Genomic DNA, 16632 nt, shown 5'->3' with positions numbered 1-16632 from the left:
GGTATCTCCAGACAGCTTTCTTAAGACCTAGAAGCAGGAGTTGCTGGAGATCCTGTTTTTTACGTGCTTGGGTAGATCCAAAAGGCAGGTTTCCACGTTGAGGAAATACTATTCTGTGGGTTTCTGTAGAATTTTACAATTGATTTTGTGGAAAACTCAGAGAACCCCCAAGTACGTTATTTGTTGGTTGCCCTTGTCTATCAGATCTACCATAGGGCGTTCTTGGAAAAACAAATGGAGACAGGACAGGAGGAACAGAGAGGCAGAAGGTACCGAGAGCCAGGGTCGCTGTTTGCCTAGGTTCTTTGGTAGAGCTGTGTAGCTGAGGGTAGTAGTTTCTTGGGAAGTTTTGTTCTTTTCCGTGTGTTAATTTTGAGAGACTTTATCCGCCGTGTATACTTGGTTCTCTTTATCTGAGTAATTATATTGTGTAAACATGCCAGGAATGCTGCATTGGTGAATTCTGAGGAAAGCTAGTCTGATCACACACGCACACTCTTGAGTGTTCTTGGACAAAAGTCTTGCTGTGTAGTCCAGGCATGCCTCAAACTCATCTCACATGCATGTCTGAGCACTGTGGTTACCAACAAGAACTGCCACACTTGGCTTCAGAACACATTTTCATCAACCAGTATGAAATCTTGTTTTATGTGTGTTCCTAATTTGTCACTTCATTAACATTGAACTCAGGTCCAACAGCATTCCAATACATACCTACCTGAAGATAATTTAATACACATTTTCTCTACATTACATCCACTTGTCACTTCAGAATCTTTTGGGTACCATTTTTAATAGCAAAATCAGTAAAAAATGTGGGGAAGTGACACTAAGTAGTCAGTAGAACGGTTACTTTTTTACGGTCTGAAAACTCTAGAGGGCAAAGTGCCTTGTTTAGCCTCAGGATTAAGCACACTGCGCAACTAAATTTGCCTTTCTCCTTATTGGAGAAAAACCAAAAACACTGTAAGGATTGATTTGGACATTTTAGGTAGGTTTTAGGGAGTAGGCAGTTTGCAAACACAGAATCCACAAATAAGGGCTAACTGCTTCTGTTTTATACTGTCCTATTTTCTAAGGGTGATCACAATTGCAGCTTATTACATTTGACCACTCGTTTCCTATATGCCGTGTTCCATAATGACAATGTAAGTAACTCGTGCAGTGCCCATGACTTGTTCTGTTCAAATTCATTCAACCTAGTACCCTACTGACAAAACACCATTGATTGGATTATTATCTGGACCAGATTTAAGGAGGACCTGCCCATCACCAGTCTCCTCTGAGCACACCTTAGCTCCTCTGTTGTGTAAAGAAAAATGTAGCACTTTGAAATAAGCAAATGGCATTAAAGTGCTCCATAGCTTGCTTGCTTGCTTCCCTCCTTCCTTCCTTCCTTTCTTCCTTCCTTGTCGCGCGCCCAATGTCCCGCCAGCAAGAACGACGCGTGGCAACAGGATTCTTCTGCGAACAAGCCTTTACTGTGTTACAGCTCTCTTGAACAGGGACCCCCGAGCAGCAAAGTCGCTCGACTTATATACACAACAGTATGCTAATTATCTCTCAGGGATTGGTGGGGCATGGATCACCCCACTACTTGTCCTCCAGGGATTGGCGGAGAATGAATCACCCCATTAGCATATTAACGGTCAACTGACACCTGGTGCAAAAACCGCACATGTGCAGTACCGTTGTTCACCACTGGAGGGCGCCCTACATCTCATTATCATATGGCCGCCCTAACAAGGGGACAAGCGTGCACATGCGCAGTAAGTTGTCGACATCCAGACAAGGCTGGACGTCGGCGCCATCTTTGTTTCGCCGTGCCGCTCTCTACACTTCCTTCCTTCCTTCCCTCCCTCCCTCCTCCCTCCCTTTCTTTGAGACAGGGTCTTTCTGTGTAGCCCTGGCTGTCCTATAACTCACTCTGTAGACCAGGCTGACGTCGAGTGCTGGGATTAAAGGCTGTCAAAGTGCATTCTTTCAGTGGGTCTGAGGGTTACTTGATCATGAAAGATACCTTGAGAGTCATCTGCTGTAGAGCCCCGGAGAGATTAGTCACCTTAAGAAAACTGATGACAGGGTTTGGGGATTTGGCTCAGTGGTAGAGCGCTTGCCTAGCAAGTGCAAGGCCCTGGGTTTGGTCCCCAGCTCTGGAAAAAAACAAAACAAAACACTGATGACAGGGCTGGAGAGATGGCTCAGTGGTTAAGAGCACCGACTACTCTTCCAGAGGTCCTGAGTTCAATTCCCAGCAACCACATGGTGGCTCACAACCATCTATAAAGAGATCCGATGCCCTCTTCTGGTGTGTTTGAAGACAGCTACAGTGTACTTATATATAACAAATGAATAAATCTTTAAAAATTAAAAAAAGAAAGAAAACTGATGACAACTGTTAAGAGTGGGAGAACTCTTCGTCTCTGTAACAAAACAAAACACTAATTTTGCATTCATGTTCAAGTTGAAAGTTCTCAGCTCAGAGACATTACTTCTGTCCCCTTAAATGGATCCTGCTTTAGTCACTCAATGAGTTAAGCGAGTCTATTCACATATGCTGTCATCTCAACATTCAGACAGCCGAGGCAGGAGCCTGTGGAATTTGAGACCAGCCTGAGCCACACCAAAAACCTGTCTTAAAGAGGGGTTGCCTGAGAGTCTGAAGAGATTGTTCTCCTGTTAAGGGCACTGGCTGCCTTCCCAAGACCTTGGTTCAGTTCCCAGCCATCACACAGTGGCTCATAACCATCTCTGATTCCAGTCGCAGAGGATCTGATGCTCTCTTCTGCAGACACCAGGGATGCATCGTGCTCAAACATACGTGCGGGCAAGACACCCCTCAATTAAAACAAACCACAGAGAGAAACTTCAGTGTAGAGAGCTCAGCCATGGGGGTGAGGGAGGCTCATGGACTATTGCAAGAAAGAGCTCAAAGAGCTTAAGAGGCAGAGGCAGAGGTGGACGGCTACAGGGAAACAGTATTCTCCATGTACAGTAGGACAGTCACACACAAGAGTCTAACCTGGATAGGAAGGATGTCACCAAGTCTCGCATCCGGATGAGGAGCCACTGATTACTGTTGAGAGAAGGAAACCTGAGTTTCCTTCAGGGATGTATCCCTCAAACTGCAGGACATGGCCCTACCCTTATGCACGAACTACCCTCTTTTGGTAAGAGGGTACACATGCATGGCAGAATACATTAAATGAATAAAGAAAAGGAAAGATTACAACTACAGTTGAAGCACTTGACATCCTCATGAACAAGCCAGTTCTTCAGCTACGGTCACCACGATCCTGGTGCTTTCACCTCTGCCACCCTAGTACAGGGCACTGTGTGTGTGTGTGTGTGTGTGTGTGTGTGTGTGTGTGTGTGTATGGCATATATATATATAAAACTGCATAATTTTATACAGTTCAAAGCTATAAAATTGGCATCACATGCTGTATCTAAGAGGTACTTTGCACTCTCAACACTACATTTTAAGATTTAGCCACACTAGTGTCCCACCCAGCCTTCCTTCTCATCCAGTGACAGGCCTCATTCTATCTTGTGCCTGCCTCACCTGGAACATCATCCCACACACTAGAGTCAGGAATGTAGGTCCACGGTGGGATACTTGGCTCAACTTCAAAATGCAAACTAAAACGAGGGGCTGGAGAGATGACTCAACAGTTAAGAATGCTGTCTGCTCTTCCACAGGACCCAAGTCCAGTTCCCGGAATTCATATCAGGCAGCTCCAGGGGCCCCAATGCCTATGGCCTGCAAGGGCACTCCTATATAGGAAAGGCTGGCCGGAACGCAGAGATCTACCTCTGCCTCCCAAGAGCTAGAGGGATAGGATTAAAGGCATATGCCACCAGTGCATAACTGGAAATATTTTTCAAGGTGTTTATTTTGTTTATGAGCATTTGTCTGCATGCACGACTGGTGAAGGTGCTGCCAGAGGCTACTCACAAATGCACGGAGACCTGCCTGTCTGACTCAGCCTGCCCAGTGCTGAGTTATAGGATGATCCTATAGCACATTGTTCCTAGTCTTATGAGAAGGAAGTGTATATGTATCCAGAGCCACCTGTAACTCACGCCGTGAGCAGTGCTGGCTTCCCACACGTGATAATGTGCCCTTAACTTTGTATGGTCTCACTATGTCTGGCTCACAACCGAGAACGCAAGCATTTGCATCGGATAAGACAAGCAGGAAAGAGAGAGAGAGAGAGAGAGAGAGAGAGAGAGAGAGAGAGAGAGAGAGAGAGGAGAGAGAGAGAGAGAGAGAGAGAGAGAGAGAGAGAGAGAGAGAGTGTGTGTCACTGTGGTTGGGAGAACACCAATACTTTGGACACTGAGACAGGGTGTTCTAGACTTCAAGACAGATCTGGGCTATGTGGCAAGACCCTGTCAGAAAACAAAGTAAAACAAAACCAAAAAAAACAAAACAAAGCAAAACAAAACAACAGAAAAAGGAAATAAACCAAACGTTCGGAAAGCCACACAGGACAGAAGAGTAAGAACTACCCACCTGGCTCCTTTCAGTCTCATTTCCCATAAAGTGCTGGAGCATGTGGGAACAGAAATAGGAATCACCTCACCGTGTGGGTACTGGGATAAGGTGATGCAGGAGGCCTTGGCTACTTCACAGTAGTGAGCCAGGCTTAACAGAGTGCACTTGTGAGCCCAGCAGGGGGAGATCAAGGTCATCTATCCTTGACTCCAAAGGGAATTCCTAACCATTCTAGGCTACAAGAGCTCTAATCTCAGTAAAACACAAGCACACAAAATCCACGCCTGGTTCATGTTGGGCTTTTGAGTTTGCTTAATTAGGAAATTAAAGGATGGAGTCTCCCATAAAACTTTGTAAGGCACCCCTGCTAAATGCTTTTTTTTCTTTCCACCTTTTTATTTTCACTCTTTTAAAATTATCTTTTATTATCTTTTAAAAATTAATTATTATCTCTATCATTTAGTGTCTACATGTGGTATTGTGTGTGGAACTTGGTACATCCAGGTACAAGCTCTACCACTGAACCATACCCCAGCCCCTTCCATTGGTCTTTTAAGACATGGTGAACTTCAGTCAAACTTGACCTGAGAAAAGTTATTTCTGCACTAAATCTAATCGCAGACCCCTTTCTTACTGTTCTGAAGCATGTTCTCAGGATACTGTCCAGACTACCCTGGACCTCATGGGCTCACTCACTGCCAACCTCCTTCCGCTCTCCTGGAACCACAAACATGACTGATTCTGAGGACGAAGTCACAACAATGTGTAGCATCTTTGTAGTGGCTCGGCAGGCAGGGTTGCTGCCTGGAACAGCATCAGGACCGGCATGCTCACACGCGCACACACAAAAACAATAAGCCAAGCTTAACTTTGTTGTATAAACTATGACCTGAACTTAGAAGCGGGAGCAGTTGCTCAGTGGTTCGGAGCACTTTTCTTCTCCCAGACGGCCCTGTTTTAATTGTCAGCTTCCAACCATCTCTACCTTCAGTTTCTAGGAAATTATAACCTTTCTCTGGCTTCTACGTGCCTTAAGTACCGTATTTTGCACAAATGTTATGTATAAGAAGACAAATGTGTACACATTTAAAAAAGAAGAAAGAAAAATAGAAAGAAGGAAAGAAAGAAAAGACAGGGGAGGATAGAAGAGAATTGCAGAGAAGAGAAGAATCATTAAGAAAAAAATAATCTTCATCCAGGCATGACGCTAAAAGCCTTTAAGCCCAGTACTCAGGAGGCAGAGGCACGTGGACTTCTAAGTATTATAAGGTCAGATTAATCTAACAGCAAGTTCCAGGACTGCCTGAGATAAACAGAGAAACCCTGTTTTCTTTTTCTTTTTCTTTTTAAAACAAACAAACAAACAAAAAAAAAACCCCCAAAACAACAACAGCAGCAGCAGCAGCAACAGCAAAGTTAACATATGAGGGGGGGTCATTATAGCATCTTCATAAATATATGTAATTAATATTGTTCTTTATTTTTTGTTTACTTTTAGTTCTCATGCACATTTTCTTTTTCTTTTTTTTAAAAAAAGATTTATTTATTTATTATATATATAAGTACACTGTAGCTGTCTTCAGATACACCAGAAGAGGGCATCGGATCTCTTTACAGATGGTTGTGAGCCACCATGTGGTTGCTGGGAATTGAACTCATGACCTCTGAAAGAGCAGTCGGGTGTTCTTAACTGCTGAGCCATCTCTCCAGCCCCCACATTTTCTTTTTTTATTGGCTATTTTTTATTTACATTTCAAATGTTATTCCATTTCCAGGTTTCCCATCCATAACCCCCCATCCCATCCCTCTCCCTTTCTTCTATAAGGGTGCTCCCCTCCCCATCCACCTCTTCTTCCAGCCTCCCTGCTCTGACATTCCCCTACACTGGGGGATCCAGCCTTGGCAGGACCAAGGGCTTCTCCTCCCATTGGTGCCCAACAAGGCCATGCTCTGCTACAAATGCAGCTGGAGCCCTGGGTCTGTCCATGTGTACTCTTTGGGTAATGGTTTAGACCCTGGGAGCTCTGGTTGGTTGGTATTGTTGTTCTTATGGGGTTGCAAACCCCTTCAGCTCCTTCAATCCTTTCTCTAACTCCTCCAATGGGGACCCTGTTTTCAGTTCAATGGTTGGCTGCTAACATTCACCTCTGTATTTGTCATGCTCTGGCAGAGCCTCTCAGGAGACAGCTACATCAGGCTCCTGTCAGCATGCACTTCTTGGCTTCTTCAGTATTGTCTGGGTTTGGTGGCTGTATGTATATGGACTGAATCTCCAGGTAGGGCAGGCTCTGAATGGCCATTCCTTCAGACTCCAAATTTTGTCTGTTCCAAACTTTGTCTCCATATCCCTTCCTGTGAATATTTTTATTTCTCCTTTTAAGAAGGACTGAAGCATCTGCACTTTAGTCGTCTTTCTTCTTGAGCTTCATATGGTCAACTTTGTTCTTTATGGTGGTTTGCATATGCTTGGCCCAGGGAGTAGCACTCTTAGGAGGTGTGGCCTTGGTGAAGGAAGTGTGTCACTGTGGAGTTGGGCTTTAAGACCCTCCTCCTAGTTGCCTCAAAACATTCTTCTACTTGCCTTCAGAATAAGATATAGAACTCTCAGCTCCTCCAGTGCCATGTCTGCCTGGAAGCTGCCATCCTTCCTGCTGTGATGATAATGGACTGAACTTCTGAACCTGTAAGTCAGTCCTAGTTAAACAGCCTTTAGAGCAGCTGCCATGGTCATGGTGTCTCTTCACAGCAATGGAAACCCTATCTAAGACATTCGTATTCATTGATCTTCCCTACTGCTCCTCCTGGGCCTGTTTCCTGCTCTCCCACAATGCTGCTTGCACACAATACCTTGGTGGGTTTAAGATTCCTTTTTATTTTCTAAGCTTTGTAAGCCACACAGCTGCCTGAGAGCATCTGGAGACAGTGGGCTACACAGACCACTTCGTGGGTCCCAGGCCAGCCTGTACTACAAGAGACTATGTCTCAGGAAAACAAAGACTGTTCAATAGATGTTAATAAAAGGACTTCAAAGATGTTTCAGTAGCTCCCACCAGTCCCTTCATCCATCGGGAACCTGAAGCAGGAGGACTGCCCTGCAGAGTGATTTAGAGATCAGTCTATACACATGGTAAGACACCCCCTCCAAAGGAGAGAGACTTGTGTGGTGCTGGCTTCTAATCCTCCCCTGCCACCCCTTCCCCCAGTGTCTGAGGAGGGTAGGTTAAAAAAGCCTTCATCCAGAAAGGGCTACCATTGACTTCCAGGCTAGCCTCAGAAAACCAAATTACATACATAAATGAACCAAGGAGCTGATTAATAACTTAAAATAACCTGGAGACAGGACTTGGTGGCTTCTGTTTTTAGAAGAGGACCATGAGTCCAAAGCTCTTACATCAGTACCAGGGACCCCAGCCACTTCAGCACAAATGCTGGGATGTGCTTCAGCTGGTGGGGTAATAGTCTAGCGTGCATGTAGCCTGACTTATATCAGAAGGCCACAAATAGGGCACAAGGCCTCACCCCTGCAAATTCACCACTCAGGGTCATGCTTACTTCCTTTGCTCACTTCCAAGACAAATACTCTGGCAGGGATTTCAACTCCGGGATGTTTTAATTAGTTTTTTTTAATTTTTAGTTTAAAAATTTTTAATTTTTGTTTTCAGCAGAGGTTGGGATTGTGTGGGACAACGTTGAGCGTTGAGCCTAGACAGGCTGCTTGCAAGAGGCGTGCCATGGTGCAACAATGGAGGCGTTGACAGGCCCTCAAGGTCTGGTTGCCCCAGGGATGAGGAAATCCTCATGTACCCCAAATGATGCCCTGTAACCTTGCTCCTTAATTTAAAACTATTGGTTGAATAGAGATGCTGACAGCCAATACTGGGGCAGAAGAGAGAGGTAGGAGGGACTTTGGTTCCTGGGCTTGGGGTCTGAGGAGAGACCATGAGGAGAAGAGGAGAGAGGGAGAGATGAGAAGACACCATAGGGTGGGTGAATCATGAAAACATGGTCTTGAGGATGGCCTGTTGGAGTAGGATTGGCACAGACAGAACATGACAAGTTATATTTGGGGGTCACTGACGGGGAAGTAGATAAAACAGCAAAGAGGGTGGATATCTGCCCAGCTCTAGTGCTATTAAGGGATATTACAAATATAATGGTTTTATGTGCTTTACTTGGGAACTGGATGATCAAGGGTGGGGTAGAAACCACCAAAAAGCTTTACTACAACAGTCCTGGTGAGTTGAGCACAGGCTATTCATCATCAGATCATGGCCGAGCTCTCAGGTTCCTGGTGATGTCTCCCCAGTCAGATGCATTCACTCAAGCTGTGGTTGGAATTGGATGTGGTCTTTGGGAAGGATGGTAGTTTGGAGAGGCTTCACATTCTAGAGAGGAGAATTGTTGCTTTAAAACCAATGGAAGCCAAGTAGTGGTGGCACGGCCAGGCATGGGTGACCCATGCCTTTAATCCCAGCACTTGGGAGGCAGAGGCAGGCAGATCTCTGAGTTAAAGGCCAGCCTGATCCATAGAGCAAGTTTCAGGGCAGCTAAAGGCACACAGAGAAACCATGTCTAGACAGACAGACAAACAAACAAACAAACCCCAGGGTGATCAAAGCTGGTAAACTGAGCTCTCCACCATCACCCCAGCGTGATCTGGCCCTCTCAGCTCCCTGTGGGGGAGAAGACATCCTACAATGTTCCTTGTCATTTATGGCCTCTTTGCTTTCTTGCTTGCCCAGAACCGTTCTCCCTGAAAACCAGTCACAATGGCAGGTGAGGCACCATCCAGACTCCTGCAGCTGGGAAGACAGAGGCTGCTGAGGGAGGAGAACTGGGCCATTCCTGCTCTTGAGGACCTAGAACATAGAGAACCCATCTTTCCCCCTGCATATTAGTGGGTTTCCGAGGGTCCGGCCACTGTCAACTTGTCGATGTGAGAGCCTTAGTGTTTCTGAGCAGAAGAGCCCTGTGCTAAGGTGTGTGTGAGCAGGCACAGGCTGGCCTCTAATTGCTCGTGTGTGAAAGGGGGTGAGTAGACTGGAAATGCGCACTACTGGGGTTCAAGATGAAGGCAGGAACATGGCCTTCGTGAGGAACATAGGACAGGGAACTCTTAGGGACATCTCTAGGATGCTGTGGAATCTTGTTTGGGGTAAGTAGTCCTTCTTACATGCACCATAGTGTCCTGATGTGGCCATTGCTGTGGTTTCCTGCCATGCCCTGAATCATGCCGATGCTGATACCCACAGGCCTCAGTCTATAGTGCTATGTGTTAGCTGTGTGAGCAGACAACAGAAGGCCATATCCTGGGAGGTTGACTCCATCATCTAGTCAGAACAAACCTCACCAACCCTCTTCAACACCATTTGCCAGAAACCAATCACCTGTCCTCTCCCCAGGTGTCTGAAAAGGAAGCCCTTGGAGACCCTTGCTGTGACCTCTCACAGTCATTTTTGAATTACCTGCCCCACTAACGGTGCCCACACCATCATGGTACTGAGAACCGGGCGTAGGTCTGGATTTAAGAAAAAACACAGACTCGGGTCATTCATGTTATGAGAATGTCAAAGCTTTACTAAGGTTCACAGAATATATACTCCAAGTCCAACAAGTGGAAAATTCCAGGAAGGACAGTAGAAGAACAGGTTTATGCCCTCAGGAGAAAAACAGGAACAAAAAGAAAAACAGGACTTGACTCAATGATGTTACCCAGGTGCCAAACAGAAAGGCCAAGATGTTCCTTTCTTAGGAACAAAAGCTTCCACATGCATCAGCAAGGCTAATCAGGGGGCAAACACTGAGGGGGCCCAGGCCCCATTGCCTGAATATTAGTGAGCTCAAATATCTGAGCCTGAGTGTTATATATTTACATGATTTATTACTTACTTGAGCCTCTTGGGGGTTCTCCTTGAGAGAGTTAGAGATACCCTGAAACCCTGGAATTGGAGGTGTATGATGGGGACTCTCAGTTCCAGTGCTCTTCTGCCTGCCCTGAGCCAATGCTCCCAGCTCACCAGGGTCCGTTTCTATGGTAATATACTTTCCCTGACTGTCCTGAAGTAACTGCTGTGTACACAGCAGAGCCGGCTGACCTATGAGCTGTACCCAGCCCCTCTGGAGTGTTATGATAACATGGGTAAAATACTAATCGACAGATTTAACCAAATATCTCCCAAGTTCCTGCATATCCTCAGGGCCAAAAGGCAGCCTAAGAGAGTCTGTTTTAGTGGAAGCCAATTCTGTAACTGTTCTGGGTCCCTCGTCTATGATCTGGAGACCCAAAGTTGCCCTTTTCTGGCACCATGTAAGGTGAGATTGAGTCGGGAAAGGAGAAATGGAGGCGTAATATTGGGCAATGGTGACATCCTGTGTGGTCCATACGTTGCAGAGATGAGCATGTATATGTCAAGCAACTCAAGGCCTGAGATACACTGGACAGGCAAGGTCTTTCCTGATCTGGTGAACAGACATGGCCCTGCGCAGAAAGTATCAACCACTCTTTCCCTCTCTAGGACTATTGCAGTGTGAGATTGTTGCAATAAAGATATCCTTCTTTCCACGAGCAGATTGGCCCCCTCTGTCAATTGCATGCAAGAAACACACTGCTCAAGGTTCAGGCAAACGTGTGTCAGGTGCGTTCAGATCACAGGGACTGAGTTCCACATTGAAAACAATGGGATGGGGGTGGGGTGGGAACAGGGGTCAGAGGGACAATTATAAACTTGTGAATATAACTCTGGGAAGGACCGAGTAGTATTTCTCCAGCATGGTAGCTGTAATGGAATGAGACCCTGGACCAGTGCCATCTGGTGTCCTCAGTCACTGACCTCTTCAGCTGGTTCCTAAGTCAAGGTCAGGAGAATCCTGTGGCTTTAGGATGGAAAAACAGAGTTTCACCAAGGAGGCTCAAACTTCAGAACTCCTCATCTGCCTTTAAGTTCCTCGGGATCTTTTTTTTTTTTTTTTTTTTTTTTTTTTTTTTTTTTTTCCGGAGCTGGGGACTGAACCCAGGGCCTTGCGCTTGCTAGGCAAGTGCTCTACCACTGAGCTAAATCCCTAACCCCTAGTTCCTCAGGATCTTACTAATGTTCCTCTCCCTTCTCCCTGGCCTCAGTTACATCCTGCTGCTGCAGCTGTTCAGTGGATTATGTGCAAAGGATCTTTTCCCTCCAGTGAAGTGTTAGGGCTGATGCCTTAAAGTCATTTGTAAAATTAATTAATTAGTCACCCCCCCGTCACCCCCTCCCACAATCCTTTCCCCCATAACCCCCCACCCCCAATCCTGGCACATCAAGTCTCCATGAAGCTAGGCTTGTCCTCTCCCACTGAAGCCAGACAAGGCAGCCTAGCTAGAAGAACATATCCCACAGACGGGCAACGGCTGTTGGGCTAGCCCCTGCTCAACTATGTTCTTCAGCTTTAATCCTAACAGCCAGAAGCTAGAAACGACCTCCATATCCCTCAACCGAAGAAAGGATAAAGAAAACGTATACTCAGGCAGTAGGTATCACCTAGGTATTAGATAAAATGACATCATTGACTTTTCAGGCAGGTAAATGGGTAGAACTAGGAAAGCCCATCCTGAGTGAGGTAACCCAGGCCGGGAAAGACAAACATGGTATGAACTCACTGATACGTAGCTATTGGTCTCAAAGTAAAGGACAACCGTGCTACAATCCACAGACACAAAGATGCTCAGTGACAAGGGGGCCTCGAGGGAGAGTTTGCACACATGAGTCTCACCGAGAAGGAGAGAGCGAATCCTCGGTGAACAGGGGATGGGGGCGGGAATGGAAGGGATCAGGCTTGCGGAGGACAGAGGAGAGAGCACTCGGAGAGACAGCTGGAAGGAGGTGTGGGAAGCATCTCTGAGATAAGCTAGGAACCCAGGGCAGTGAAAACTCCCAGGAATCTGTGAAGGTGACCCCGGCTAGCCCTTAGCAATGGAGGATATGCAGCCCGAACCAGCCACCTCCTGTAACCAGGCAAGGCGTCCAGTGGAGGGAGACACAGACACATAATTAAAGGTCATAACGTTTTAGCTGGGCAGTGGTGGCAGATGGCTTTAATCCCCGTCCTGTCTAGGAAAGAAAAGTTAATTCATGCTTATGTTGGTTTATTTTTCAGTACACAACACTCCAAACACAGTAACACATTATCAGTCCTTTATTCTGCTCTTATGTATCTGTGCTGTCCACAGCTTTTGCCTCTGTCTTCGATGCTTTTAGAAATATTGCCCATAGTTTTGCTGCTTCTTGGTACATTCCCAAGGGCATCTGCAAAGCTACCAGTGACAGTGACAATGAATGCAGATTTGTGTCCGTGATACACTGTCAAGTTGCTCTCCATGTCAGCTGTTCATCCACCAGGAGGGAATGGAAACTCCTCTTGCTCCATATTCCATTTCTACTCCTAATAAAAGTTACTTCCTCTCTCTTCCTTTCCATCCTTTCTTCCCTTTCCTTTTCGAGACAAGGGTTTGTTCTTCAGTTCAGAACTTACTGTGAAGCCTAAGCTGGCCTTGCCATCTCTTGTCTGTCTTCCTAGTGCTAGGATTACAGGTTATGCCTCTATACTAGCTCCTAAGGCAGACACACTACAGCCATAGTGTGCAGATATATGTGCAACTATGCATTTGCATATATGTGTATCTCTTTGTGTGTGTGTGTGTGTGTGTGTGTGTGTGTGTGTGTAGTCTAGGCTGGGTATAGAGGTGCATGCTTTTGATCCCTTCCCCTAAGAGGCAGAAGCAGGCAGATCTTTGTGACTTCAAGAACAGTCTGGTGTACATAGTGAGGTCCTGTCTCAAAAAAGAAAAAAAGGTTAATTGTACACATGAAATTCTGTTTATTGACACTTCTGTATCTCTCTTCACAAGATGACTCGTACTAAGCAGACCGCTCGCAAGTTCACCAGTGGCAAGGCCCAGTGCAAGCAACTGGCCACCAAGGCCATCCGCAAGAGTGCCCGGGCCATCGGTGGAGTGAAGAAGCCCTACCGCTACTGTCCTGGCACCTGCACCGTGGTGCTGCCTGAGATCCGGCACTACCAGAAGTCGACAGAGCTGCTGATCTGCAAGCTGCTGTTTCAGGCAGGCCCTGGTGCGGGAGATTGGGAGATCGTGCAGGACTTCAAGACCACCTGCGTTTCTAGAGCTCGCCGGTCATGGCCCTGCAAGAAGCGAGTGAGGCCTAACTTGTGGGTCTGTTTGAGGACACCAACCTGTGCGCCATTTACGCCAAGCGTGTCACCATCATGCCCAAGGACATCCAGCCAGCCTGCCTCATTCGTGGTGTAATGTTTTTATGCTTTCAGTTTCAAAAAGGCTCTTTTAAGTGCCACTTAAAAAAAAAAAGTTCTGTTTATTTTGACCAGAAGTCTGGACCTTTGTTCAAAGATTATTTTTTTTTATCAATATGGGGATACTGGCTTCTACAGGTACTCCTGCCTATACTCCTCCAGTGACCCTCCTGTACTCAGCAATCTAGAAGCGCTTCAACCCCCCCCCCCTTTTTTTGGTTTGTGTTAATGGAAATGCTGTACATCACTATCCTCTGAACCAAACGACCGCCATCTTTGTGAGTTCAGCTGAGACTGCTTGTAAAAAAATCATCAAAAGCTGTGCTCATTGACTACTGATCCCATCACAGAAGGAAGAGGACAGCACCAGACCATGACCTCAGCAGGCAGCTACTGCTCCAAACCAGTTGTATGCAAGTCTGCTTCAGGGCGAGGCTAGAGTATGTAGGTCAGAGAGACCAGGGAAGGCAGCTGCATCACTGAGGTCATCAGGAAGCTGTCACCTGTGCTGGGTGACTATGTGAGGTAACTCTTGCTGGGGTCGGTGGCCTTGTAAATAAGCACAATGAAGTCATCGGTTCTCTAGGGAGAACGCCAATAGAATCAGAATTAAGTTTATCACTGGGACCTTAGGAAGGGGTTAGATTTTGCCTAAGCTTTGCCCAGAGATAATTCTTGAGAAGATTCCTTATATATTATATATTACATATTATATATTACATGATTGATTTCATCATGAGGCTTGATCATGGCCCAAAAGTGCTAACCCTCTAATCACGTGGTTGTTTTCCCTGGCTACTTAGGTTCCTCATCCCAGGTACAAGACCCCAGACAAATTATGTTATTATCACAGAAGAAAGATATTTAGTCTGTAAGGGATTCCATATGTTTCAGCATTGGTGTACCAGAAAAAAAAAGCACTGAAACTGAATGTAATTTTCTTATTATAAGTCATACCGTGTACTGGGAAACAGGTACAAGGACCAAATATATACACTTCTTATTCTAAATCTCAGTAGTGACTGGAAAGGTCAGGTTTGAAGCTGGGTGTGTTTACACCCCCTGGGAGGTGGTAGTAGAAAGGTCGAGAGTTCAAGGTCACTTTCTTCTGCAGAGTGAGTGTGAGATCACATTGGCACACACTTAGAGGCAGGGGTGGGTTGCAAATCTGGGCCAGCCTGGGATTTGCAGGATAATCTGGCAATACAGTGAGACCCCACCTCTAAAAGAACTGGGAAACTACTGGGTCAGACTGTAAGGCTCTGTGAGGGGGCAAAAAAAAGAACCACATCACCATGACAACCTTGGCTATTTTTACTGAGAGATGCTGGGCTATCCTGAAATACTTGTCAGGATTTGGAGGTGGAAAGTGTGTGCAGTCTGTGTGGCTCCAAACCAGCTGTACGGTGAGTTGCAAGACACCTTAAATTCTCCTTTACCCTGGTATTTTAGCTTCTCATTACATTCTGCACATCACCCAAACCGTTTTTATAAGGACAAAAAGACAAGAGTAATTTTGCAGGCTGTAATTACACATGAATGCCACAAACAAGTTTGGGTGATTCTATAACTGTGAATATGAGAAATTTTACTTAACAAATTGAAGGACAGGAGACATTTGCATTAATAATTCATTATTGTATAGTAGGACAACACCCACTCTTAGGTATAAAGATCTGAAAACCTCACAACTCTTTATGTATCAAAACTGATACTTTTGGTTATCATTGAAACCAAGTTACTTTGTGTTGTTTGAGACAGGATTTCTCTGTGTTGTCCTGGCTGTTCTGAAACCCGCTCTGCAGGTTAGGCTGTTCTCTCTCTCTTTTTTTAAAAAGATTTATTTATTTATATATGTGAGTACACTATAGCTGTCTTTAAACACACCAGAAGAGGTCCCATTACAAATGAGTGTGAGCCACCATGTGATTGCTAGGAATTGAACTTAGGACCTCTAGGAAGAGCAGTGAGTGCTTTTAACCATTGAACCATCTCTCCAGCCCTAGGTTCCTGTTTTAGTTAAGGTTTTACTGCTGTGGAGAGACATCATGACCAAGGCAGCTCTTATAAAGAAGAACATTTAACTAGGGTTAGCTTACAGGTTCAGTCCATTATTATCATGGAAGGAAACATAGCAGCATTCAGGCAGGCATGGTGCTGGAGGAGCTGAGAGGTCTATGTCTTCATCCAAAGGAAGCCAGGTACAGACTGTTTCCAGGAAGCTAGGAGGAGAATCTCAAAGCCCACCCCCATAGTGACACACTTCCTCCAACAAGGCCACACCTACTCCAACAGGACCTAATAGAGCCACTCCCTAGGCCAAGCATATTCAAACCAGCATAGCTGACCTCCAACTCACGGAGATTTGCCTGCTTCTGCTTGAGTGCCTGGACTAAAGGTGTTTACTACCACTGCCTGGCCAATGTTACTTTTTCTGCGTAACGCATGTTCTATTTCCTCTGGGCTGTCTTCTAAGGGCTCTCTAGTTTAAAATTATTTAAATTTTTAGATTCACCTATGAGCATTTGATTGCATGTATGTATGCGTATCACGTGTGCCTTGTACCTGCAGAGGTCAGAAGACAATGTCAGACTCGTTAGAACTGGAATTAAGGACAGTCATGAGCCATCATGTGGGTGCCAAGAACCAAATCTGGGTCCTCTGCAAGCCCAACAAGTGTTCTTAACCATTGAGCAGTCCTATCTATCAATCTATCTATCTATCTATCTATCTATCTATCTATCTATCTATCTATCTATCTATCTAATCCATCCATCCAACCACCCATCATCTATCTGCTTATCTATCTATCTATCTATCTATCTATC

General features: G+C 45.6%; 1 long non-coding RNA gene and 1 pseudogene across 1 annotated transcript; one reads left to right on the top strand and one right to left on the bottom strand.

The window, feature by feature from the left end:
• The first annotated feature begins 56 nt into the window (after window positions 1-56).
• H3f3bl1 (H3.3 histone B like 1) lies at window positions 57-14523 on the top strand (annotated as a pseudogene).
• On the bottom strand, window positions 12661-16014 carry LOC134481611 (uncharacterized). Its single transcript, XR_010057319.1, has 2 exons — window positions 15904-16014; window positions 12661-13304 (listed from the first exon to the last, which is right to left on the bottom strand). It is a non-coding gene; the product is annotated as an uncharacterized LOC134481611 (long non-coding RNA).
• Window positions 16015-16632: the final 618 nt, after the last annotated feature.

Source organism: Rattus norvegicus, chromosome 13, assembly GCF_036323735.1.
Source record: "Rattus norvegicus strain BN/NHsdMcwi chromosome 13, GRCr8, whole genome shotgun sequence".
Taxonomy (NCBI): Eukaryota; Metazoa; Chordata; class Mammalia; order Rodentia; family Muridae; genus Rattus; species Rattus norvegicus.
This window is presented reverse-complemented; position numbering and strand designations above follow the sequence as displayed.